We start from the raw sequence: 26934 nt of genomic DNA on the forward strand, positions 1-26934 counted from the left end.
CACTGAAGTATTTATATTATTTGCATGTCACGGTTCCTACATAAATACAAATTCATGTCAAGTATGACAGGACAATGGGTGGTTGTGTGAGGCTGCACGTGTACCTCCTTAGACATTTAATTTGTGAATAAAGACCTCTGTAGAACACGTCACCATTTTTATTCATCTATAACACAGAGCATGACAACACACAGCTTCAAGACAAGTCCCATGAACTGCTCCTTCCGCCCCCTTCCAACCCTTTGCAGTCTAGTCTCCTCTATAATAGAAATTCTAAAGCCATCTCTGTCACGAACCCACTTCAAATGTTTTCAAAAGTGCACTGAGGATGACCAATAAACTTGTGTCGCTATCAAGGGAAAATCTCCAAGAGAATTTCATATTCTGGTCAGATCTTTGGCGTTCAAAATCATAATGAGATGGAAGTTAGTTTGAAGTCTTCAAGATGAAATTTAACAAATTTAAATGAATTCCTCTCTTTAGCTTGAAAAATATAAAACACTCAATGTAATTAAGCCCTTGACCATCTGCTGAAACAACCTTTTCCACAGTGACTGATAATCTCCTTGTTGAATTCAACAGACATTTTCAGTCCTTATCCAAGAAGCGACCCCTTCAGATTTGGCACTGTTGACCAGTACATCCTTCTTGAAACTCTTGTCTTGGCTTCCACATACCACCCTCTTGGTTTTTACACTAACTCTGTCTGTTCCTTAAATGTGCTTTGCAAACACTTCTTTCCCTTCCTGTCTTTAAAGGCTTGGCATTCTTGTAATGGGAACCACACAGAGAAGGCTGCTTCCTAGGTGTTAGAAGTAGAACACCACAACCAGATGGCTCAAGCCGGTCACCAGACATAAGCACTTGGAGGCCTCTCTCCTGCCTAGAAGATGGGGCTCCCCACTTTCCCTCTGCTTCCTTTACAGGGATCATTCAGGCATCTGTCTGCAGACTTAAAGTCACCCACATCCTATTCCCTCATATATACTGCCAGTTGCCATGCATACTGTTTCTGACTCTTCATTCCGTCATCACATGACCTGGGGACAGAGGACTGCCATCCTGACTCACTGCACCCTCCCTGCTGAGGATCTTTGAAATCTTTGAAATTGTTTCCTGTGGTGGTGTATTGAATGTGTACCTTCCAAGTGAAGAGCCAGGGGCTGCCTCAGACCAGGTTTTCCCCAGGACAGAGAAGGGAACACAAGGTCAGGCTCCCAGTGCCCCAGAGATGGTCAGGCAGGAATAAACCACATGCAAGTCAACAAGAGCCACAAGGGCATCTGCCAGTATGTACAAGTTTCCTGTGCAAGGAAGCCCCTGGTCACAGATAACTAGGCATTAGGCCGTCCACCAGGTAAAAGAGATATCGATGAAGCTCTCTGTAAACATGTGTGCCCAGCTCCCCTTTTGTTTCCCAGTAGGGCAGGGTGGCCAGTCGCTCTGGTCCTGGAACCCCACGTAGCTGGGGCTCTCAAAACAATCCTCGTCTCAGCTCATCCAGTTCTTTAGTTACCACCCATATTCTGATGTCTTGCAGATTTACTTGCAGCTGAGACTTCCACTCCCCTGAGCCTACGCCCATATATTCAAATGTCTTCTCTGCATTACCACTTAGGTATTTTCCTTGAACCTTTGACTATTTCCAAAAGTGAAGTTATACTGTACCCTCTAGACCCACACCAACCTTAGTTTCCCCCAATGTTCACTATCAGTGAATGTCATCAGCCACCCAGCCAGAACCCGGAAGTCTTCTCCCTCACCTTCCACAACCAATCAGTTCCCAAGTTCTATCTACTTGACTCCTGAAATCTCCCAATCTATCCATTCCTATTTTTTCACTGCCCCTACTCTAGTTTAGGCCATCAAAAACTCTTTCAGCATTGTTGTCTTCTAATTTATTCTTCATACTAAACTCAGGGTATTCATTATTTAGAAAAGTAAATCTGCTTAAAATACTTTAATAGCTTCCCCTTCCCAATGCTTGATTTCAAATGTAAAAATGTAAAATGTAAACTCCTCAAATATGGTTTATAATCTCCGCCAAAGCTGGGCACTATCCTCTCTGGTCTGATTGTTGCCAGCACCCTCCCCCTTACTTCATCCTCATATACTGAATGTCTTTCAAATTCTTAAATGTACCACGTTTTCTTTCATCTCTAGGCCTACATATGTAGTGGTCTAAGTATGGGCTTTGAAGGTAAACAGATCTGCATTCCACTGCTAGTTCTACTAATTTTTAGCTCTGTGATCTTGAGCAAATTACTTAACTTTTCTGTGCCTCTATTTCCTTATCTACCATTTGGGATAATAATACCTATCTTTGAGGGTTGTGGTGATAATGAAACAAAAAGTTACATATGAAGGTGCTCAACAAGTAACAGTCAATTATTTTAGATGGAGATACCTGTTGAGCTGCAATTAATATAAGAAAAGACCCTGGAATTTCAGATGACTGTAACTTTTGTAACTATTAAAATGATCTTTGCAATCATAGGAGGAATTATTAGGATAGAAAAAGAATGTAGCAATTCTGCTATAGCATGTTCAATCAAGACATTTTTGAGAATTACACTATAAGAGGTGCATTCAAAATGAAAGAATACCCAGAAGAGACTAGCTCATATGGTACCTGTGGAGATGGTGAGAAGTGGTAAAATTCTGGATATATTTTGAAAGTAGAGACAATATGATTTTCTAAGAGACCGTAAATATGAGGTATGAGAGAAAGAGAAGAATTAAGGATAATGCCAAGGTTTTGGCTTGAACAAATGGATTGATGGAGTTGCAAGGAACTTTGATAAGAAAGACCGTGGGTAGAGTAATTTAAATGGGAGGAGGGGAAAGGGCTGGAGAAAAGGAAAATAGGAGTTTCAAAATTGGGACAAGGTAAGTTTGATTTATCTATTAGACACCAAAGCAGAAATGCCAGGTAAGCATTTGAATTAACAGCCTGAAGTTCAAGAAAGAGATTCAGGCTAGAAATATAAATTTTGAAGTTTCCAGTATATAGGTGACATTTACTAAGAGGGTAATTGTAAAAAGACAAAGAGGTCCAAGAACTGAGCTTTGGGGCATTCCAATGTTAGGTGGTTGGAGAGAAGGGAAGGTTTCAGCAAAGGAGAATGAAAAGATATGAGGCAGAAGAACAGAAGCATAGCATCAAAGAGTGATTCAAAGATGAGGGGGTGATAACTTATGTAAATAGAACAAAGATTGGCCTAAGAATATGGCAAAATGGAGGTCACTGGTGACCCTGACAAAAGTATTTTCAAAGAAGTGTTGGAAGCAAAAGCCTAATTTGAGTGAATTTAAAAGAGAAAGGAAGAAGTCGTTGGAAATAGCTTTAAAGGGGAAAAAGTGGATAGTAGCTAGAAAGGGCAAAATTAACAGGAGATTCTTATTGCTATAAACATTCAAAATGGCTGGATGGATATTAAAAGCGATGTTCAAGAAAAAAAGTTCTGTAATGTGAAATTAGACCAGATGACTTACAAACTCCCTTCTAACTCTATGGCAACGGTTTCATAATTTGAGAAATGGTTTGGAGTTATGAACACTGAGCTGGGAATCAAAAGAGACTGTCTGCTGTAGTTTGAGTTCTACTAACTAGTTGTATGACCTGTGACAAGTTATTTGGGGGCCTTATTTATATCGAAGAATTGAAATAAAATTCTCAAATTCTAATTTTAGAATTTGAAGTCTCAAATTCTAACTCTGAAAATTTACCTAGAATTTATCTTTTGATTGTAGGGAACGAAGGAGGGAGGGGCAGTACACTAATGCTTATTGGATCCTAGGCATCCGAGCCCTTGTATACTATTTAAACCTTCCAAAGATCTGATGAGTCAGGTCCCAAAGGTCCCAGTTTGGGGATGAGGAAACTGGAGACCCAAAAAGTTAAGTGGCTTTATATCCAACTTTGGCTAACTCTGAAGCCCAGGCTTTTTCAAATATAGCATGTTGATATCATAGTTCTGTGCAAGAATTTCAAGTTACTCTTGCTAAATTAATATATTCGATTTCTCAAACGGTTCAAAAACCTAATAAGACAGACTTATAAATCTTTCTAAGCATTTAAATAACTGCCATAAATGATAATAAATCAGACTTATAAATTTAATAGATGAAATTGGAAATATCTGAGGGAATAAATATGATGAATTAATATGAATCTGGTGTTAAGTGATTACAGGTATTTGATTTCTCAAACTGATTAGTTATTTAAATTTGAGTTAAAGATCAACTGAAAGTAAATGTTATTTTTATACACAAATTAAAACATTTATAAATCAAATCTGTAAGTTGAACTTACAGACTGAAGTAGAATGCTTTCTACCTTGAAAACTAATTTAAAAATCAATTAATTGAATATTGATTAAAACTCAAATAATTTTGAATGTCTTTCCATACACAAACGATTCCCAGATACAAAAACTCACTAATATCTCTGAGACTATTTATTACGTTAATCTTTTCAATGGGAACATGTATTTATTAAAGGAATGTGTTTTTAACCTATTTCTTCAAAATTGTATTCTGGCAATTCCTTCTAAGATGCAAATCACAAATTCAAAATATAGCTTCAGGCTCCAGTTTAGGCCTACGTGTATTCCTGATATAAGACAACAATTAAGTTTGTATTTATGCACACTGCATGGAAAAACAAGAATTTGAAGGGCAAATAATAAAACTGGAGTATTTAAGCAATGAAAACTAAATGCTACGGTTTAAATGTGTCCCCCAAAAGTTCATGTATTAGAGCTTGATTCCCAATGTGGCAGTGTTGAAAGGTGAGACCTTTAAGAGGTGATTGGATCATGAAGACTATGCTCTCATCAATGGATTTATTCACTCATGGAGTAATGAGTTAGCAGTTTAATGGATTATCATAGGTGTGGACTGGTGGCTTTATAAGGAGAGTAAGTGTACACATTAACAAATGCTCTTCCCCTCCTCGCCATATGATATCCTGCATCACCAAGGAAGTAGAGTTGCCACCAGGAAGAAGGCCCTCACCAGACGTGTTTCCTGGACCTTGGACTTCCCAGCCTCCAAAACTGTAAGAAATAAATTTTATTCTTTTATGTATTACCCGGTTTCAGGTATTCTGTTGTCAGCAACAGAAAATGGACTAATACACTAAGTGATTATTCTTCCAGTTCAGAATTCTTACTTCCATTTCCCACTTTCAATTCTCAAACTCCAGAATACACTATTTTGGCATAACTAAAAATTTTAGATTAACCATAGAGCATAGTGAGCTAGTCTTTAAGCAACAAAGGTCAAAGGGCAAATATCTACCATTGAAATAATAGTTAGCTATTTCTAAGCCTAAATTCAAACTCTATATATTATTAACCAAATTTTTTAAAAGCCAGTTTTCACCTAAATGTTTGGATACAGATAGACACAATAAGCATGGTTCCAAATAAGCATATGTATGTTTTATTTAGATGCATATCTCAGTATCAGTATGTGTGGTGATGGCATTGTGTCTTTGTGAAAGTAACTTTTACAAATGTTATTTTGAATTCTGATTTCTACCCACATTCTTTAAAATAGTGTGTATGTATATGTGTGTGTGTGTGTGTGTATGTGTGTGTGTGTGTACTTTAAAAAGTTAATATAAGCCATTAATTTACTGAGATAAAAATTACTTTCTGGTTATAGTAATATTTGTATTTAGTACTGAAAAATCAGCAACATCCCATTTAAAAATGAAAGGATTTTTATCTTTTGACTTAACATACTGAAAAATAGTAACTGCAGATAAAGTCAAGTAAAGTCAATGAGTGAAGTGGGATGGATGTGAGCTGTGGCAACCTCCAAGTTAGGCACACATAGTCTAAAGGGGGAAGATGCTATTAGCTCCAGCACTGTTAGGGAAATTTTTATAGAATAGTTATATTTAGGGGAAAAAGTATGTTTGAGTGGGTTTGTATCTGAAGCTTCATAAAGTTTCAATGAAAGGAATGGGAAAACAGTTTTGGTTAAGAACTGGTAAGATGTACACCTGGCCCTCTGTATCTGTGGGTTCCACATTTGCAGAGTCAACTTACTACGGATTGAAAATATTCAAAAAAACCAACAACAATAAAAAATATATGAATTTAAAAACAATACAACCACTATTCACATAGCATTTACATTTTATTAGGTATTATAAGTAACTTAGAGATGATTTAATGTACATGGGAGGATGTTTGTAGGTTTTATGTAAATACTATACCGTGTTATATCAAGGACTTGAACATGTGCAGATTTTGGTAGCCAGAGGAAGGTATGTATGGAGGAGCAGGCCTGGAACCAATCCCCTGCAGATACCAAGGGATGTCTACATACTATTTTACATAAGAAGAAAGCCACAAAACCTTATGCAGGGCTTGTAAATTGGCAGCCTTTATGCCAAATTTTGCTACACATATGCTTTGCTTGGACTGTGCAGTGTTTTTAGTTGTTTTGTTGTTTTTAACCTCAATTAGCTGGCAACACTCTAAATAGTTGGGATGTTCCACACTCTGATTTTATAACCCAAAATGTTTTCCCTAAAATGAATATTAATTTGTAATTGGATATAAAAAATGTGAAATATCCTAAAATCCAGTCGTAAATGAATAATCAGATTTGTTGTCTTCTTCCTAGATAACATAATTATAATATACATCTTGACAATTCTTTAACCTAAAACTGTATTCCTATTCCTTTACTTAAGTTTGCACACTTCAAATCAGCTCTTGTTCCTTCCTCTGAAGGAATAATCATAACTGGACAATGCATTAACATTTTACTGTACAGAAGACAATCTTAACCTTACAATCTATAGATTAAGAGGAAATAAAGATTTTTAATACAGATGGTCCCAACTTACAATGGTTTGACTTATGATTTTGACTTTACAATGGTGCGAAAGTGATAACACATTCAGTAGAAACCATACTTTGTACCCACACAACTATTCTGTTTTTCACTTTCAGTACAGTATTCAGTAAGTGACATATTTAACATTTTATTATAAAATAGTCTTTCTGTTGGATGATTTTGCCCATCTATAGGCTAACATAATTGTTCTGAGCACGTTTAAGTTACACTAGGCCAATCTATGATGTTTGGTAGGTTATGTGCATTAAATTAATTTTTGACTTATTTTTGCCTCAACTTATGATGGGGTCTATTGGAATATAATCCCATCATAAATCGAGAAGCAGCTATATATACTCATTAAAACTGTTTTGATGATCAGTCAACTAGGTTACCAGAAATGAATAATACCCATGTTTACAGAGGAGCGATGACATGAATAATCCTATATGCTACTTTCTATATTGGTATATAATTTCTGTAGGAAAATTTGGAAAGCAAATTGTATGAAATCCTCAAAAACAAAATAAGACAAACCATGAATTCTCAATAACAGCAATTCTACCTTTAGAAATTTATCCTAAGGAAACAAGTGAACAAGTATAGAAAGGGGTATTTACAAAATTATTCATTATTAAAATAGAGAAAAAAATGTTTATAAGTGATTGATTCTTATATTGTATTTATACAATGAACTTATGTAGTCACTAAGAAGAATGACGTAGATTTATAGTTAGTTTCTGTTTTATTGTGACTGGCTGATATGGGGATCTGAACCCTTAGATCTATAATTATTGATATAGAAATATGTCCATATTATATTGTTGTGTGAAAAACTTAGTTTACAAAATAATCTGTACACTATGATCTATAAAAATAAATATATCTAGCTTTTTGAGAAAAAAAATACCTATATGGGGATACATACACTGAAAAAGTATGATATTATAAACGCTAATTTTTATCTCTGGGCTGTTGAATAATGCATGATTTTAATTTTATTTTTATACTACTGTATGTTGGCTACATTTTAACATTTAGCAAGTATTACATGTACATTCAGAAAAAACAACAAATGTATTAGTTTTGAAAGCAAAACAAAAATTTGATCCATTACAGTGAAAAAATAAAGACTAATAAAAGTCACTAGTATGTAGTCTAAAAATATACCTTCAAATTTATACTGTCTGCAATTACACTGGAAAGTAGTAAACATTTATATGTACAAGACAATCATTTAAAAAAGGGAATCATTTAATCTACAAGGAAGAGTTGTTGTCTCAAAAGGTAAATGATATCATTAACCAAATTTTTATATACTGAGAAACCAAACTTTTACTGTAAGTTTTATATGCTCATAAAACTTAAAATATTTAATAGAAAAATAACCTACAACTTGATTTTGATTTTATGTTTTCTAATTTCCATTCCTAGCTCCTGTAGAGAAATGGAGACAAGCAGAGAGAATTTATGGACTCTTTCTCCAAATCTATCAGGAGGCCCAAATCCCAAGTACTATATCAGACATAACCAAGGGTGTACTGATAAAACTAGGTGGGGGAGGGGTCCTGAGGGCAGGGTGAGGCTTATTTGTAGAGATTACCAATTTCTGTTGCATGAACCCACCCACCATGGCATGGTGAGGTCACTGAATGTGTGGCTCTCACAAGCCCAGAGGAGCTGGTCCTAGCACACAGTGATTCAGCACTGGAAGACTGCATTCTGCTTCCACATGGTAGGCAGATAAATCATGGAATAAACTTTGTGGAAGAAAAAAAAAAAACCCAGAGAAAATGTAACCAAGAAAAAAAAAACTGTTAGAAGTCACTTGCTTATTTCCTGTCTATGAACATAGCCTAAAACTTTCCTTTGAAATTATAATCATTGATATCTCTTTCCGGTTGCCTTTTTCTACATGTTCCCTTATTTAATATATTATAAATACAAATTTTCATTATATTTGTAAGTGTTGAGTCAAAAGCATATGTAAAAATGTTTTCAGTTCTTTAAAAAGAAAATAATTTTTTATAGCAAGATGTCTTCAACAGGTCAGTTCACAGTCACTTTCTCAGGAAAACCTTCCTTGCACTTGCTGACCTTGCTGACCAGATCACATTGCCCAATAAGAGCACATTCACAGTTGTAAATTTACGTTGATTTGCGTGCTTATTAGATTTCTGCCTGTCTCCGCACTCCACTAAAGCTCCAGAGGGCAGGGTGGCATTATTTGAGCTCTGTTTCACCGGCTCAGTTCCTGCACTAGCAGATGCTTCAAAAATATTTTTTAAAATAAAAGAATACCGTTTCCACTGTGGAAAGGTGTTTACATATGTATACTCAACATGCACACACACACATCCCCTTGGAAAGTGTGAAAATTAAAATTCAATAAAGAAATTTGGAATTTAAAAGGATTAATATGGTCCTCCCACCCCCATAGTGAAGACTTTGTAGATGTGTAAGAAGTTGAGGAAATAGAACTTGGCATGGGATGTTATGGGTCTGGTATTAAATGATTTATAGACAACAAGAATTACACTTATCATATATTAATTTTTCTGAAAGATGCATATTCAAAAGCAACAAAACGCAAGAAAAAGGTGAAGTGGATTAGCAGCGCTGGAAGCTCTTGTGTTTGAAGCCACTGTGATCCAAATATAAACAAAGATGTAACCAAGTGCATATAATCAAGCCTGATTGCTATTTACCAGGCTGACTGTATTACTGGCTCTTAATTCTTAGCAAATCGGAGATTAAAAATACAACTTTGGAAAACTGTCAACATTACGAAGACATTTACATTTAAAAAAATTAATGGAGAACTCAAAATAATATTCTTGAAGATTAACAGTTATATCATAGTGACAATAATTTTTTAAATTGGAAAACTATGTTATAAGAAAGCAACAAAAATGGCTCACATTAGAGACTCTACTAAACATTAAGCTGGTATTTTCCACACGTTGCTCTGATGTAAAAGGGTAAGCGGTAAAAATGTGCTGCTGAGAGTTTTAAACCATATTGTACAGAAGTCACATCAAATTAATACTGAGGACCATTTAGAGCTTTTATTCTGAAAAGCTTTTGAGAGGGGATTAAACTATGAAAACTCTCATGATACTAAAGTACCTATTAATGGGTTGAGGAGGTAAGAAAGGAACAATGAAAGTGTTATTTTTAGATAAATCTTTACTTTGTATGTAGCAGCACAAAGCTTTGCTCAAGGGGCACAGCCACAGTTCTCTAGCAATAGCCCACGCATGAAAGCACTGATTAACAGAACTTTGTCTTTTTCTTTTTGGAAATGGGTCATTTTCTCTAAACAGTGGCATAATATAGCTAAAGCAATTAACAAATATAAATATAACTTGATGGTATGGACAAAATGAAACAAAATGATATTCTAAGTACTGTGATTCTGAAAATACTATCATGAGCTCTTTGTTTTCTTGAATAGCAGGTAACTGTCTTTGCAAGGCCCAACAAACTGTCCCCCTAAAAAAATTAGTTTCCGCTTCCTATGATACTACTTTACAGAATGAACAATTACGTTTTCAAGAAAAAAAGAAAAAAAAGCAGGAAAGAACACGAGGAGTGAGAACACGAACCTAGATAGTTGTCATCTCATCAAAAATAATGAATGCTCCAGAGGTTTCAACTTCATGTCTTCCCAGTCATTTGTCCAATCACAATAGGCTACCAGAGGAGAAAAGAGTGGGCAAAAAACCAGTTCTTTATCAGCCCGAGCTAGCACCTGTAACCTCCAAACACCTACATACTGGCTGATCTGACAAAGCAACAACCCCCAAAGACAACTGGAAATGTTGTTGCTAGCCTGCTGAGCTTCCTTCTATCAGCAAAGGGGCACACCACATGGTAGATAGCAGCTTTGTGTCTGTCCCATCTTGCAGCCTTTCTTCCTCTTCCCGACACACAGTAATGCACTCACATAACAGTCTTATGGCTAATGATGCAAACATGAAGTGTAAAGTCTCCTTAATTTGACCCTTGTTAAACTCCTAATTGGATTGAAGCAGGCTCCAAGTAGAAAGCAACCCTGGATTATTCAGGAAAGCTCTTACAAAATGAAGCCCAAATTATAAAAAGCTGCTAGGGCTGCAGGACATCACAAAGAATAGGCAATGAATTGCATCTGTCACTTAAGTTAAAAATCTAATCAATTGCCTTTTTAAAACAGGTAACTTTTAGAACAGTTTCTTCATTGTGATACTCTTCAGAGTATGCTTGACCCAAATTTAATAAGCTGCTATTAAAGCAGAAGAGCAGCTGTAGAGCAAACACTGTAGAATGAGACTGTGCATTCAGAGTCTTAATGATTTTAAAATGACTACAACCATTGCTTCATTCACGAGGAACAAAGCTCCAGCTCTCTGCTCAACAATGTCTTAACACAAACTGTCTGAGCAGACAGCATTCATTTGTCCTTCATGAACTGCAAAGGTCAGCCGCATTGCTGAGGATATTGCAACAGTTTAATTGTGTTTCTTCTGTAGGAAGTCTGAGGGGAGAAACTTAGGAGTCCTTGTGTATGAAAACTAGCTTTTCTGCAAGGAAATATATAGCTTAAGTACAGAGACAAGGGGGTGCATGATATGCAGACAGGTGTAAAACATGAAGTAATTATAGAAGCTCAAATTAGTTCTTAGGCCTGAGGCAAAAAAGAGAACAGTGCCTTGACAAAAGGGAATAGCAAATAAGGGTAGCAAACAAAAAATGGCTTGAATGTGTAAATTAGCAAGAAAAATGAGACAGAAAAGCAGCTTTACTCTACTATTATTCCCCACATGAGAACAGAGCAGCTGAACATGATCAAGAGGGCTTTGGAGAAGAGAGGCAGGCATCAACACGGACTCGCAGCCAAAGAGTGGCAGCTCCGCACTTTCTTGTCCGTCACTCATTCTGTGCTGAAGTGCTCTTGAGAAGTGCCTCTTATACTTGACCTATCATATTACTTCTTCTGTAAACACATAATCCCTGCTTGTTAGGTGGTGTCAACACCAGCATTCATTCACTATTCGAGTCTTTTTGTGAATAGACACTTCAGAAGTGCTGCCAAAACCAAAGAATTGACACCATAATAAAACAATTTGAATTTCAACCAGGTAAACAGATCTTATGCTTTTCTGTAAAAAGCAATGTAAAGAGCATTACATCAATTTTCTCTCATTTGGAAAAAGCAAACCCAGAACTGCTTGCTATGGCAAGATTATTTTCTTCTACAAGTGATTCTGATCAACTTGGGTTACAGATCCAAGGCCAGGAATAATACCTAATCTTAAATTACCTTGTGTGGTCACACAAATTCCACTAAGCACTCTTTCTTTAAACACCATCACCACAAAAATCTCAATCAAAAGGTCATGAACAACTCATTAATAATATCAGAAAAGTACATGTTGTTTGTACCAGGCATGGTGGACGGTAAGGTATTAGGCAAAAAAAAAAGTAATGGAGCATTTAGCATACTACATTTCCATCGGTAAAGACAGATACCATTTAATTAAACTATAAAATGAATTAAACATTTAATTTAGGCAATTGAAAAATATAATTTTAGCATTTTTACTATAAATTTTCTTATGAAGATTCAGATTTAAATCAAATTATCTTTAGGGTGCATTTGCATAAGTTAAACAGTTAAGAAGAAAAGTACAATTTATTAAAAAGATTGGGGTACTTTGTTTTTGAGCATCTTCAAATTATCCTGAAGAAGGTTTTTATAAAGTGTTAAGTGTAATTCCTGTTCTTCTAGTGCTTTAAGAAAAATATTTCATTATTTAGTATTGCCACCATCTCTAAAATAAATGATGTGGTATAGTAGTGATGTGTTACTGTGTCTTATTCCACCAGGCACTGATACCAGAGGACTCTTGCCTTCGGCCCCCTTGCTCTAGGTACTAGATGGGAACCGACTTTGCCTGCGGAAGAAGAAACTGAATAGTAATTATCAATTATTTGCCACACCTCATGAAAGGTATGTTGGTAATTCTTACTAGACACATAAAAGACAAGGTCAGCAATGTAAGGTTTTCTACCCAGGAAGGACCTTCTAGAGAAGACAGATGTTACAGGTTAGATATGTAACTCATACATAAACAGTAAAATATCCTTATAAGCAAGTAATTCTTAGTGCTTAGGAAAATGTCCACTAAGCATCTCCAATGCATTTCCTTTAAGAAATTTGATTTATATGACCTTTAAAGAATAGAGCTTTTGAACAAATCAAAATATGGTAGGATCTCCAATGTTATGAATCTATCATTAAATAATTTTGCTTCTAAAATAACAATTGTGTTTGGGAGAAAGAGTACAAAAAAATAAAACAACACATTCAAGGTGAAAGTAATAGCCAGTCTTACAAAGAAAATCTAATAAGCCATCAACGTAAATATTCATTTCAAGTGAATTTTATTCTAAACAGACCTCTCTTTAAACATGTGGTAGAAAATTTATGAAAACACATAAAAATATTTACTTATATAATATTAGATAAGATTATAAAATAGATAATCTGAAGTCTCCTAATACTTGTAAGATTTTAGATTTCTTGTTTTGCCCATCATTAAAAGAGATAATATACCTATCTTTCTCACTTCTATACTTTAGGATGCTATCTAAATTGACAGATCAGTAGTTCTAAAACAGAGAAATGACTGAAAGATGCTGTACCAGATTTATACAGATCTTCTTGATATGTAAATTAACCTCTTATAGGTAAACCAGACAATCTGAATGCTAACTTTTTCAGCACTCTAAGGATATCAATTAGTTCATTAGAAGAAAGAATAATATGCTGAGTGAAGTTCCAGGATATAAAATAATATGCCTAACTTACTCCAACAGTGTAATTTATATTCTAGGAGGATGTAGCAAATGAAACGATTTTTGTTATTAAAATCTTTTTGAAAATTCCACTCTTTTGAGTAATAAAAACATTGTATTAAAGCAGAGAAATATAGAAGTTAAGAATGTCTGGCAAAACAGATTTATATTTTTCAGTCCACTTTTGATGTGTGTACATGAAATCATACACAGTAGGATCACTTCTTCAGTTTCCCCACAGAAGTTTCTTTAGGTTCTGAGTGGATCACTTTGAGTGGCATTATTCACTATTTATGAGATAACTTATTGGAGGTGATCATGGACAGGGATCATACCCTTAATTTTCGTACACTCTACATTATTGCAGACTCTATTTTAACACCCCCTAAACATCTGAATTAGCTATTTGACTAATTCGAGGTTTGTATGACTGAAACATAGACTTGGGACAACGGTTGCTCTGGGATTCTCTAGAAATTCAGGTAATTAAGGATTGGTTTGATAAAGTTAAGAAAAAGTTTCAAAACATAAGGAAGCTGTGCAAGAATTTATTTAGAAGTTTGTTAAATTTGTTGTGGGTTTGGAAGCATTATTTTGTTGAGAGATGTGAGATGGGCTAATTCAGGTTCTAAGTTCTGGCTCCAGTCCTGGGAGGGGCAGAAGCTGCGTGCATACCAAGCTTCTGTGACTAAGGCTTCTCCTTGACCTTTTGAGAAAAGTCATTCTTGCAGAAATTATATATTTTGCAATTTTTTAGGTTTCTGGGAATAAAACCCTCTTTAAAACAACTATTATAAATTATTGCTTGACTTTCCTCTGTGGGACTTAAAAATACATTTTAAGGGACACAATGTATGAAAGTACAATACTGCCTATACCTTATTAGAAAGTGCTGTTAGAATATTCTTCCTTATCTTGTACTGCAACTCCCATCCATCGGTCTAACTTGTGTTCTCTGGAAGATCACATATAAATGTACTCCTTATTATAAATGACAGGCATTTTAGAGAAAACTATTATGTCCAATCATACTCTCATCTCTACCACCTTTGGTCTCTTTAGTAGGCTCAACTAGCCTCAGTTCTTTAAAGTCACATGACATGGTTTCTATATCATTTACTAACCTTGCCTATCATTTGCTACTTTATAATAAGTATTTATATTAATTTAATAAGTATTTATATTAATTTATAATAAGTATTTGCTAATTCAGTTTGTGCTACCTGTAGATGGATTTTTAATTTAATTCCATTGTGTCAGAAAAAAACTTTCTGTATTAATTCAATCATTTTAAATTTATTGAGGCTTGTTTTATGGCCTGGCATATGGTTTATCCTGAAGAATGCTCCATGTGCACTAGAGAAGAATTCTTCTGTTGTGTGGTGGAGGTTTTATAGATGTGTTTTAGGTCTGGTTGGTTTATACCATTGTTTGAGTCTTCTACATAATTAGTCTTCTGTCTAGTTATTCTATCCATTATTGAAAGTGGGGTTATGAAATCTCCAACTCTTGTGGAAGAACTGTATATTTCTCCTTTCAATTCTGTCAGTTTTTGCTTCATGTACATTGGGCTTTGTTGTTAGGTGCACATGCATTTATAATTTTTATATCTTCCTGGTGGATTAATCCTTTTATTATAATAAAATGTCCCTATTTATATCTAGTGACACTTTTTTACTATAAAAATTTATTTCATCTAATATTAGTGTAGCCACTCTAACTTTTAACTCTTTTATGGTTGCTGTTTGTATGGCATATATTTTTTCATCCTTTTATTTTCAACCTATTTGTATCTTTGAATCTAAACTGGATTAAAGCATACAGTTGAGAGCATATGGTTGTATGTAGAGAGCATGTAGTTGGATCTTGTTATTATTGTTTTAATTCAGTTTGACAGCTTTGGGTTTTGATTGGATTCACATTTAATGTTCTTATTAATATGGTTGGATTTACATCTGCCATTTTGCTTTTTGTTTTCTCTAACTTTCATTTCATTTTTGTTCATCTACTCTTCCTTTACTTGTTTTGCATTAAGTGAATATTTTCCAGTGTAGCATTGGAATCCCTCTAATGATTTTTAACCTATATTTATTTTTTTTAGAAGTTGCTCTAGGCTTAAAATATACGTTTTAATCTATCTGAATATAGACATTAAAAATATAGATCTTATTGCTTACCCAAAGTATTTGAGGTAGACTTGAATTTTTCCCCTATATCTTCATCACATCTTTGTTAACAATGTTCAACAAGGGGGTGACAAGTACAAAATTTCCCAATATTTTGCCCTTATCTAGTCTTCTAACATATCTCAATTTCTCTGTAATTCCTCAACAATGATTGGTTCTCCTAAACCTATAAGTTATTTTAGTAGCCTGAACTCATAAATTCATTAGGGTGATTAATTACTTTCCAATTTCTTAATTATCACTGGTTTGTTTTCCTCTTAATCTTATTTATTATATCTTTTCTAAAGTTACATAGAGACAAATATATAGAATTTTGTTTTTAAAAAGATTTAATTACAAAGGTTTAAGTTTACAATTATATATTATAAACAAATTAAAGTTATAAAACAATAATTTGTTTTTTAAAGATTCATTGTAAGGGTACTTTGAAGAATAAACTCAAATATGTATTTAAATATAATACAAATCATAAAATATGATTTACTGCTAACTTTCAGGAATGTATATTTCAGCTGCATATGCTGAAATACACCTTTTTAAAGGTAAAACTGCTGATATTCTGCACTGACCTCAAAGTTAAATAAATTCAGCAAATGGAATGATTTTAGAAAGGGATGGGTAGAAGAGGGTTTAGAAATCATCTATTCCAATGCTCTCATTATATAGAGCAAGAAACTCAGCCTATTAATAAAGATCATATTAAAAAAAAGTTTATTAAAAAAAACAGCAAGCCCTAGAATCCAAACTTTCTGATTCTTAGTAAAGGTCTTATCTCACTGGACTGTGAAACTAAAGAAGGTTATATGATTAAAAAAAACACTTAAAGGAAAAGCATTTTTAGCAGTTTTACATATCTCAAATAAAACACATATTACACTTGATCTTAGCCAAAAGGCCAAGAAGTGATTCAAATAAAACAGATATGACTAACTCCTATCAAAATATTGTGAGAGACACTTTGGTAGTTTGGAAACAGATATATCAAGTGGATTAACACTTGAGCTGATCACTAAAAATATTTTCATATACAATATCAGGGTCTTCTAAAAGAGCCTATGATTTTTCTGGCTTTAGGAATAAATTTACATAAACTCCAGTACGATCATCAGCTGTTGATGATAAAACAGTTTTATTAAATATGTCAAAAGTATTCAAGCATTAGACTACAAATGATTTTACGAAGCTGTCTTTGCGCTTTCAATATCCCGGCCAGCCTTCTCCAGCCCTTTTCTGGAGACTCACTGTTTTCCTCGCCGTTCACTGAACATCACTCATTCTATTCTTCGCGGTTCTTGTTTCCCAAAGGTTCTTCTTTCTCTTTTCACTCCAGATCTTATCACTTTTAGAGAATTTGGAATTCATATAGACAAGCTATTCTGTACCTTAATCTTAAAATTCCTTGACTTTGAACTCCAGCAGTCTATGCCTACCTATGTCCACATTCTGCTTCATGATCTGTTCTGCCTGCTATGTTGAAGCTACCTGATTCACTCATCTATTTAGAAATTTTACTACCTCTATTCTTCACCTTCATTAAGAGTTGCCAGATAAAGCATGGGATTCCTGGTTGAATTTGAATTTCAGATAAACACATCATTGTTTATCAGAAATTCAAATTTAACTGGATGCCCTGTTTTTATATATATATATATGCTAAATATGGCAACCTACCCTATTTCAAACTTCCAGTTTGTTCATCATTCCATTTTCTTCCAGTTCATCGACCTGACTCCACTCTCTTCCCTCCAGTTTGAAGCCAGTAATCTATCAGTCTAATCCCTCATAGAAGAACCTTTAGTTCTTTCACACCCATATCCTCTCCTATAACATCTCCACAAATCCTCATCCCTCGACATATTCTGTAATTTAGTTTCTCCCCTCTTCCTTCCACATTTGGATGGCTGAATGATATCAATAATTTTGGCTATATGTAAATTGACTCCATTCGTGGTTTTCATCATGGTAGGTCTTAAGTGTTCTTCTTCAATCCTTTTACTTGTTTTTGATCAGCATTATTACCTACATTCTTTTAGTGGTAGTTTAAACATCCAACTCCCTCCACAAACCCTTACCTAAGCCCAGTGCTTTTACTGCCGAGAAAATTAAGGCCTAGTCATACACTCCACCAGCTTTTTAAACCGCCATCTACAAACTTATTTCTATACACAATCACCTTCCACAATAGAACAGCTTTTTCCTGCTATATTTTCCGACTGCCAACTGTTTATCCCAAACCAATACCTCACTCTCCATTGTCATTATTATGTATGGAATACAATAAGTAAAGTATGATACTAATAATTGTGTAAAGTGTATCTTCAAGCAAAAAAGCCATCTCTCCATTGTCTTTAGCCTCAAGCAAAATATCATATCCTTCTATAGGTCTTGGAAATAGACCTCCATGAATTAGCAATCAATTTTAATTTTTTTTTAAAAATTTTATTTATTATTTATTTTTTTTAAAAAAATTTTATTTTGTCGATATACATTGTAGCTGATTATTGCTCCCCATCACCAAAACCTCCCTCCCTTCTCCCTCCCCCCTCCCCCCCAACAATGTCCTTTCTGTTTGCTTGTCGTATCAACTTCAAATAATTGTGGTTGTTATATCTTCTTCCCCCCCCCCCCGGTTTTTCTGTGTGTGTGTGTGTGTGTGTGAATTTATATACTAATTTTTAGCTCCCACCAATAAGTGAGAACATGTGCTAGTTCTCTTTCTGTGCCTGACTTGTTTCACTTAATATAATTCTCTCAAGGTCCATCCATGTTGTTGCAAATGGCAGTATTTCATTCGTTTTTATAGCTGAGTAGTATTCCATTGTGTAGATGTACCACATTTTCCATATCCACTCATCTGATGATGGGCATTTGGGCTGGTTCCAACTCTTGGCTATTGTAAAGAGTGCTGCGATAAACATTGGGGAACAGGTATACCTTCGACTTGATGATTTCCATTCCTCTGGGTATATTCCCAACAGTGGGATAGCTGGGTCGTATGGGAGATCTATCTGCAATTGTTTGAGGAACCTCCATACCATTTTCCATAGAGGCTGCACCATTTTGCAGTCCCACCAACAATGTATGAGAGTTCCTTTTTCTCCGCAACCTCGCCAGCATTTATCGTTCAGGGTCTTTTGGATTTTAGCCATCCTAACTGGGGTTAGATGGTATCTCAATGTGGTTTTGATTTGCAATTCCCGGATGCTGAGTGATGTGGAGCATTTTTTCATATGTCTGTTGGCCATTTGTATTTCTTCCTTAGAGAAATGCCTACTTAGCTCTTTTGCCCATTTTTTAATTGGGTTGCTTGTTTTCTTCTTGTAAAGTTGTTTGAGTTCCTTATATATTCTGGATATTAATCCTTTGTCAGATGTATATTTTGCAAATATTTTCTCCCACTCTGTTGGTTGTCTTTTAACTCTTTTAATTGTTTCTTTTGCTGTGCAGAAGCTTTTTAGTTTGATATAATCCCATTTGTTTATTTTTCCTTTGGTTGCCCGTGCTTTTGGGGTCGTATTCATGAAGTCTGTGCCCAGTCCTATTTCCTGAAGTGTTTCTCCTATGTTTTCTTTAAGAAGTTTTATTGTTTCAGAGTGTATATTTAAATCCTTAATCCATTTTGAGTTGATTTTAGTATACGGTGAGAGGTATGGATCTAGTTTCATTCTCCTGCATATGGATATCCAGTTATCCCAGCACCACTTGCTGAAGAGGCAGTCCCTTCCCCAGTGAATAGGCTTGGTGCCTTTGTCAAAGATCAGCTGACAGTAAGTGTGTGGGTTGATTTCTGGATTCTCTATTCTATTCCATTGGTCAGTGTGTCTGTTTTTATGCCAGTACCATACTGTTTTGGTTATTATAGCTTTGTAGTATAGCTTAAAGTCAGGTAGTGTTATGCCTCCAGCTTTATTTTTTTTGCTGAGCATTGCTTTGGCTATGCGTGGTCTTTTATTGTTCCATATAAATGTCTGAATAGTTTTTTCCATTTCTGAGAAAAATGTCTTTGGAATTTTGATGGGGATTGCATTGAATTTGTATATCACTTTGGGTAGTATGGACATTTTCACTATGTTGATTCTTCCAATCCAAGAGCATGGGATATCTTTCCATCTTCTTGTATCCTCTCTAATTTCTCTCAGCAGTGGTTTGTAGTTCTCATTATAGAGATTTTTCACCTCCTTGGTTAACTCAATTCCTAAGTATTTTATTTTTTTGGTGGCTATTGTAAATGGGCAGGCTTTCTTGATTTCTCTTTCTGCATGTTCACTATTGGAGAAAAGAAATGCTACTGATTTTTGTGTGTTGATTTTGTATCCTGGTACTGTGCTGAAATCATTTATCAATTCCAATAGTTTTTTGTAGAGGTTTTAGGCTGTTCGATATATAGGATCATGTCATCTGCAAACAGGGACAGTTTGACTTCATCTTTTCCAATCTGGATGCCCTTTATTTCCTTCTCTTCTCTGATTGCTCTGGCTAGTACTTCCAACACTATGTTGAATAGGAGTGGTGAGAGTGGGCATCCTTGTCTAGTTCCTGTTCTTAAAGGAAAAGCTTTCAGCTTTTCCCCATTCAGGATGATATTGGCAGTGGGTTTGGCATATATGGCTTTAATTATGTTGAGATACTTTCCCTCTATACCTAACTTATAGAGGGTCTTTGTCATGAATGAGTGCTGAATCAATTTTAATTTTAATCTCTCTTTCATTGCTCCTTTCCCTATGCCCTAAATATGTTCAAATATCTCTTAAAATTTATCTTGCATCACTACATAATTGCCACAATATCTCTTGCATTTTCTTTATATCTATTTTTCTTGAAAGTGTATTCCACACTTCACTTTTCACCTCCGACTTATTCTTCAATCACAGTGGTGATCTGTCTTCTGTCTCTACAATTCCACTGACACTGATGTGGAGAGACAACTCACCATGTTATTTGAACTCTATGTGGTAGCTGAACTGTTGTCCCCTAGCTTTTTATTAAAACTCTTGTGTTTGGCTTTTAGGACAGCCCTGTTAGTTTTCCTCCTTACTTCTCTGAACATTCCTTTTCATTCACCCCCCACCCCCCGATCATATTCCTCTGTTGGTATTCCCTGGAATAATGTCCTTGTACTTTTTCTTATTCTACATTGTCTACTGGCCTCTTTCCTGTTCTCTCATGCTTCTAACTACAGAAATTTTATGATGAATCCCAGATCTTTCTCCTAAGCTTCAGAGTCATATATTTAGCTGTCTTCTTGACTTTTCTACCTGGATAACCTATATTTCAGTGGTTAAAAGCGAACTCATCATCTCCCCAGAAAACCTGTTCTTGCTCCAATATTTCTGTATCTCAATTGGTAGAGCTTCTGTCTCCCAGTCAGAAACGTGAGAGTCATATTAGATGTATTCAAACACTCTTCATGATTTCTCTACCTTCTCATATAGTCGCCTTTCAGGTAGAGGCTATATGCTATATAGTTATATTAGTTAGCACAATGCATGAGAATAGAAACAGAAAGAGAAAAAAAATACGCTCAATAAATGTTTGCTGATAGGACCAATATATGCAGTCTTCGGGTTTTTCATTAAAAAGAGTTTCTTGGATTGTGTTTAGATGCTCCTCCTTTATGAACACTGTAATTTCTTTTTCTCCAATTACTTAGTATTTAGCTCACTGAATTGTAATTGCGTACTCAGTTGTTTGCAATCTTACTGGCCTGAAAGCTCTTGAAGGCAGGAATGGTTTCACCAGGGTATAGTGGAGAGCACAGGAGATGCTCAATAAGTATCTGATAATTGAATGAGTAAGAAGCTCTTTGTCTGAGCCCCCTGCAAGAAATTTCAAAAGAGTGTTTTCCCATATTCCTGAGCTGATGTTTACAAAGCATGACAACTACATTTTTTATTGCATTCTGTACAGACACAACTAGAAGCAGTGCAAGCCAGGAAGTTCTATGTTCATGCCAATGTGTGATATCCATTTGCCACCAGCAGCCAGGTGATTATAACCATAATTTTCAAACATTGCTTACACACTTTTGATGCTGGAGATTTCATAATTCATGGACATTAGAGTATTGGAAATTTATTTCAAATCTCTCTAAATTCCTCTGAATGAAGACATATGAATTGTGTTGATGAGTAAGTGAGTTACAATTTGGTGAGCTAAATACTAAGTAATTGGAGAAAAAGAAATCACAGTATTCATAAAGGAGGAGCATCTAAACACAATCCAAGAAAGTTTTCTTAATGAAAAACCCAAAGACTGCATATATATTGGTCCTATCAACAAACATTTATTGAGCATTTTTTTTTTCTCTTTCTGTTTCTATTCTCATGCATTGTGCTAATTAATATAACTATATAGCATATAGCCTCTACCCGAAAGGCAACTATATGATAGAGGCGACTATATGAATTTTCAGGGAAGAATCTATCTAATGATAAAATAAGGTTCATAACTGCCACTTGTGGCCATATAAGGCAGGAAATAGACCCAGGAATTGCTTCATTGTTCAGTTTTATGACACTATGGTAACAATGACAGCTTGAGATAGCTGTGTAGAACCTCAACATACTTACCAACTTTTGATTTTTAATAATTATCAGGAAAGGAAATAGAAGCCAATCAGTTTGTCCAATGGGCTCAATATGTTATACTATTATAGTACTGTTGTATGAAATATAATTCACAAAAGGTAGTTTTTCAAATTTATTTGTGATCAGTCTACAGAAGAAATGGCTACTATGATCATTGTTATCAGTTTTTCTTTAGTCACTAAACCTGCCCAAATCTTCCCCCTCCATTTTTGATACCTAATATTAGGATAAGTTTTTCACTGAACAATTATGTATAGATCATCTATGCTATGGTCTGAATGTCTGTCCCCTCCAAAGCTCATGTGAAAGCTTGGTCCCCACTGTGGCAGTATTGAGAGGTGGGGTCTTTGGGAGGTGACTGGATCACAAGGGCTCTGCCCTCATGCACCGATTAATCCATTCATGTATTAATGGGTTAATGGATAAATGGGTTATCACAGGAGTGGTACTAGTGGCTTTATGAGGAGAGCACGTGAGCATGTTATTGCACACTCTTACTCCCCTGGCCATGTGAAGCCCTGCGTTACCTTGGCACTCTGTAGAGAGTCTCCTCCAAGGAGGAGGCCCTCACCAGGTGCACTCCTCTTGGACTTCTTTGTCTCCAAAACTGTAAGAAATAAATTATGTTTCTATATTAATTACCCAGTTTTAAGGTATTCTGTTATAAGCAAAAGAGAACGGGCTAATATAATCTGTTACTTGTATAGACCTATGCTAGGCATTTTAGGTTAAAGATAAAAAGAAGGATAAAATTTTCTTATTATCCAGAAATTCTGGACCCATTTTGGGAACAAAAGATATTTACAAATTTAAATAACTTTTTAAATAGCATTCAACTACACTATATCAACAGTACAGAAGCCAAGTAACATAATATTATTGAACAGGAAAGACTATTCACATTAGGAAGATCATGGAGAGGATAAATTTGACCTTAAGGAAGGAATGCAATTGTGATAGCTAAAGAGTAAAAGGTAAAAAGGCAGGGAGGGAAAGAAACATTAAGAGTTGTGTGGGGGGCTGTCTGGTCAGCTCACTTACAGCCTGGTGTTATAACAGCAAGGTCAAGAGTTTGGATCCCTGTACCACTCAGCCAACCCAGCCTACCCCCCCCCCCAAAAGAGTTCTGCTTGGAAAATAATGAATCTATAGTAGATATTGCAAGGATGGATGTCCATACTGGAACATTATGGTGTGTTCTGGCCAGATGGTGAAGTGTTTGAATACCAGAGGAGGCTTTTTTCCCTCCCTCCCTCCCTTCTTCTTTCCCTCTCTCCCTTCCTCTATTCCTCCCTCATTTCATCTTCACTTTCCTTCCAAATTGGGAGTCAATCTACGGTTTCCAAACAGGGAGTAACATGATAGAAGTGTTCCGCGGGAAAGTCAATCCAGCAGCTTTCTTTATGATAAACTAGAAAAGGGAAAGAAACAGGAAGCCATGGTACTGGTGATAAAGTAGAGGTGATAAAGACCTGAACTAGGGTGATGGTGGTGGGTGTGACAAGAATACATGTGAAAGACAGTAGGAAAAAATAAGAACCCACAAGACTTGGGTAGTAGAGAAGGAGCAAAGGGCAAGAGAGGGGTCAATAATGACTAAGACGTCAAGTCTTTGGAATGCTAACAATGACTCAAGTCAATGATAGAAATGAGGGGAGAAATACGAGATAGCACGCCTCAAGAAAAGCTTTTGACTTCTATGTGAGATGGACGTACAACATAAAGAGAACAGCAGCATCAATTTGGAAAATGCCTACTAGGCGGTATAAAATGAATGATAAAGACTTAGTGAGGTCAGGATTGCAGGTGTAGATTTGTGACACAAATACACAGTGATGATAATTCAAACTGTATAATCAAAAAATGAGAAACAGCTCAACAGTATACTCATATTTAGAGGGTTACAGAAGAAAGAGAAAAAGGTGTCACATTAATGTGAAAATCAATGAGGTATGAAGCAAAATAGGATAATGAATGGATTTAGAGTAGAGCATAATGGTTAAGTGTATCAATGTTGAGGTCATTAAGAATGATTTCAAGTCTCAGCTCCAGCTAGAAGACCTTAAGTAACTTTTCTAAACTTCAGTTTTCTTATCTCCAAAAGAGAGACAGTAATTCCTACCCTTCATGGCACATTACATGTAATATATTTGTTTACTTGATTATATATTTATTTGCTAACTTAGTATCTTCCCACTAGCATGTACGCTCCATTGTCTAGCCCCAGCTGTTTTTAGCTCTTTAGAAGATGGGATATTGGATGGGTCTTTGCTCTCAGCTGTGGGTCCCAGATGCGAATTCTGGGGCCAGAGTAAAAATCCCTCTCAACCACTTGTTGCAAACATAAAGTTCTTAGCACAGGGTCTTGCACAGAATTCAATAGCTAACAGTATTCCTTTTGACAAGAGAAGAAACTTTCAAATAAGAGGATGTCAACAGTGTCAGAAAGCTGTTAAGATTTGTCAATTAAGAGGTTACAATAACCTTTAATTATAGTTTCAATAACATTATTACCAACATAATTCTCAGTAGAATTAACTAATTACCTGCTTTCATTCCTTCCTTGTTTCCTATCATCTCTCTTTCCCTCCTTCCCTCTCTCCCTTTCTTCCTTCCTTCATTCAAACAGATATCTATTGAGCACTCATTATGAGCCAAGCACTGTTTTAGATTTTGGGTATTCTGCAATTAAGACAAAAATCCTTGCCTTCATTAAGAGCTTAGATTTGAATCACAGCAACACATAAACATGATAAATAAGTAAAAAAACATGTTAGACAGTAATAAGTGGTAGTGGAAAAAAAGAAGGCAGGGAACGGGGATAGAGAGAGTCCAGATGAGGATGTATTGCAATTTTAGATAGGGCAAACACCTGCAGGGGGTGAGGGAAAAAGTCATGTAGATACTAGGCACAAAGAGTTCTACGTAGAGGAACCAGCAAGTACATAGGCTCTAGAGTGGGTGCCAATGTGCTTGGTGAAGACGCAGCAATAGTGACAGTAGCAGGTGATGAGGTCAGAAGGTTAAGGGGGTTGAAATAGTGTGAGAAGGTGCCTATTGTGAGGGCTAACAGGTCATATTAAGGATTTAGACTTTTGCTATGAGATGAGAAGCCATTAAGCCATTGGCTGGTACATTAAGGAAAGAGTGTACGGGGTATGGCAGAAAGAGGATAAGGAAGGAAGCCAGGACACCTCTCAGAAAACTAGTAGTACACATAAGAGGTGACGATGGCTTGCCAAGGATGGGAGCTGTAAAGTTGGTGAGAGGTGGTCAGATTTTGGAGGACTTGTGGATGCTTTGGATATGGGAGTAAAGGCAAGAGAAGAGTAAAAAATGACAGCCAAGCTGTTGGCCTAAGCAACTGGAAGAAAGGAGTTGCCAATAATCGAGGTATGGAGGACTGCAGGAGGATCAGGTTTGGGTTAGAAAGCAGGTGCTCAGTTTGAACATAAGTTTGAAAAGCATCTTACACATGTGAGAAGATGTGCAGGCGACTGCTGGATATATGAGCTTGGAGTTGAGGGGCAGGGTCTTAGGGAGAGAGATAAACTTGAGGGTGATCAAGGCATAGAAATAAATTTTATTGGTAAGTACAGGATAAAAAAAATCACTCATTCAACAAGCATTGAGTACCTGCTGTATGCTATCAAAATAATCAGCAAAATTAAGTAAATCTTCTACTGGGAAGGACAGGATAGAAAATACTTATGTAATTCTTCATTCAACAAATATTCACCTAAGCACTATGCCAGATAAGCTCAGGGGTCTAGAGACAGAAAATGCTGGGTTTTAATCCTAGCCCTGCTGGTTACTGTTGTCTTGGGTAATACAAGTTAAAAAAATCTTCTAAGCTTTTTATGTGTTTTTATTTAATCTATGCAACAACCCTGTGATGTAGATATTATTATGATCTATTTCACAGATCTGAAGACAAACGTGAAGAGGTTAAGCTTAATGTGGTGATTAAGGAAGTGGGCTCTGGAGTCTGGGGCCAGCTGGCATGGAAGAAATTTCAACTCTATACACTCCTAGCTTTGTAAAGTTGGAGCAGTTACTTGACTTCTTTGTGTCTCAGTTTTTTAAAAATAAAATGAGAGCAGCAGTATTTACTTCATAAGTGTTGTTGAGACCATGAAGGTAGATCAAGAACTTAGGACAATATCTGGCACATAATAAGAACACAATATTAACAAATTTTACCAGTTCATTTTTTGTATCTTTTAAAGATGTAAAAAATTTAAAATAACAATGACCTGCAACTTTTTTCATCAAGGTACTAAGACATGCCATTTGAGTGTTTAGCTGACTTTCAGGCAGAGGGTTAAATATGAGGGTAGTAACTCCTTAGATCAGGAGTTACGACTAGATCAGTTACGACTAGAATTTATTTGAGGCAGCTTTAAATATCTTGAAATAGGAATCAGGAATCTCCAACTGGTCCCTCGGCCAACCCT

The 26934-nt window shown here is 35.7% G+C and overlaps 1 protein-coding gene and 1 pseudogene across 1 annotated transcript in view; both read right to left on the reverse strand.

Moving 5' to 3' along the window:
* Positions 1–26934, reverse strand: part of NBEA (neurobeachin) — a 657479-nt gene that overhangs the window by 158746 nt on the left and 471799 nt on the right. The gene's annotated exons all lie outside the window — the stretch shown is intronic.
* Positions 16685–16797, reverse strand: LOC134382899 (U2 spliceosomal RNA; annotated as a pseudogene).

This window comes from Cynocephalus volans, chromosome 7, assembly GCF_027409185.1.
Source record: "Cynocephalus volans isolate mCynVol1 chromosome 7, mCynVol1.pri, whole genome shotgun sequence".
Lineage (NCBI taxonomy): Eukaryota > Metazoa > Chordata > Mammalia > Dermoptera > Cynocephalidae > Cynocephalus > Cynocephalus volans.